The following is a 1,298-nucleotide window of genomic DNA, read 5'->3' on the forward strand; positions in this document are numbered from 1 at the left end:
AAGGTCGTAATTCACACCAGCTTTAATTAACTGTTCAATGTAACTCTACAAGGGGGAGAGGGAGGGGGAAGACAGAGAAAGAAGTGTGTGAGAAAAGAATGCTGCAGCCGGACAGAAGAGGGAGGGGAAACGGGGGCTTGCTAGTCAGCGAGAAAAATTCTCATGGATATAAAGGAACAGACTGCTTGTTTTAGGTGTGCTGGATTTGAGGCATACTAGTCTCCCAGGATCAGTTTGAGATCTCAAATAAACTCTGCTTGCTTCTCCCCCTGGTGTGTTCATTGGCGCTGAAGCACTCCGGGCACGAATCACTGTTGTTTGCCTTGGGCACCTCTGGTGTCAGCAACACCGCTGGGGCTGGGCAGCGCCAGTCGGACACGGGCTCGCTGCTCCAGCCACCCCCCCGGCCCACTCACTTGGGAAACGTGCAGTGCCACCCCCAGGCCCGGGGGCTCCTCCACTGCCCCTCCCCTGTGTGGGGCCACTCGCAGCACCCAAATGGCTCAACACGTTTATTAATTTCCAACAAATGTACAATAGCAACAGACAGAAAACAGTCAGGCTGGAGCCGCCCAACATCCCCCCAGGGGGGACCTAGCACCTGCTGCTCCCACGTGCGGGCCGGGCAGGCGGACTGCCTGCTCCATGGTTAGAACAGGCAAGGCAGCAGCCCACTCGCAGGACAGGCAGACTACCTGCTCTCTGATTAGAACACAGGCAAGGCAGCAGCCTACGCACGGGATGGGCAGGCAGACTGCCCGCTCCCTGGTTAGAATACAGGCGAGGCAGCAGCCCTCCCCGGTTAGAACAGGTGATACAGCAGCCCATGCGTGGGATGGGCAGGCAGACTGTCCATTCCCTAGTTAGAACAACTGAGACAGCAGCCCACAAGCAGGAATGGGCAGCAAAGGCAAGGAGAAAGCCTGCTGTGGTGTGTACTGAGGGCCAAAGTCCACATCCTTGCTGCTGTAGGAAGAGGAGGCCAAGGAAAGCACATGCTTAGTGCAGCTAATGGCCTCCCTGATTCCCATTGGGAAACTATTGGCACTGAGCCCTTCCCCCATGCTCCCGTTTCTCAGTATGGAAGCTGGCAATATATTAGCACCAGCCACAGGCACCACAGAGCCTTTCCCCCAGCTGTTTGACTCAGTACCAACAGAGCTGAAACAGCTCTGAGCACTGCAGAAGGGAGTGGCCTGTTCCCAGCACCTGCCCATGCACAGAGCAAGTAGCTCAGCACACAGTAGTTGGAGGTCGTCTCCCAAAGACAGCAGCTGACGTTCTGTATCAACTGTGAG

General features: G+C 56.1%; 1 long non-coding RNA gene across 1 annotated transcript; it reads right to left on the reverse strand.

Moving 5' to 3' along the window:
• Positions 1 to 499: 499 nt before the first annotated feature.
• Positions 500 to 1,292, reverse strand: LOC142046078 (uncharacterized). Its single transcript, XR_012654987.1, has 2 exons — positions 756 to 1,292; positions 500 to 700 (listed from the first exon to the last, which is right to left on the reverse strand). It is a non-coding gene; the product is annotated as an uncharacterized LOC142046078 (long non-coding RNA).
• Between the last annotated feature and the right edge of the window lie 6 nt (positions 1,293 to 1,298).

The sequence above is a fragment of the Chelonoidis abingdonii genome, unplaced genomic scaffold (genome assembly GCF_003597395.2).
Source record: "Chelonoidis abingdonii isolate Lonesome George unplaced genomic scaffold, CheloAbing_2.0 scaffold3205, whole genome shotgun sequence".
NCBI lineage: Eukaryota > Metazoa > Chordata > Testudines > Testudinidae > Chelonoidis > Chelonoidis abingdonii.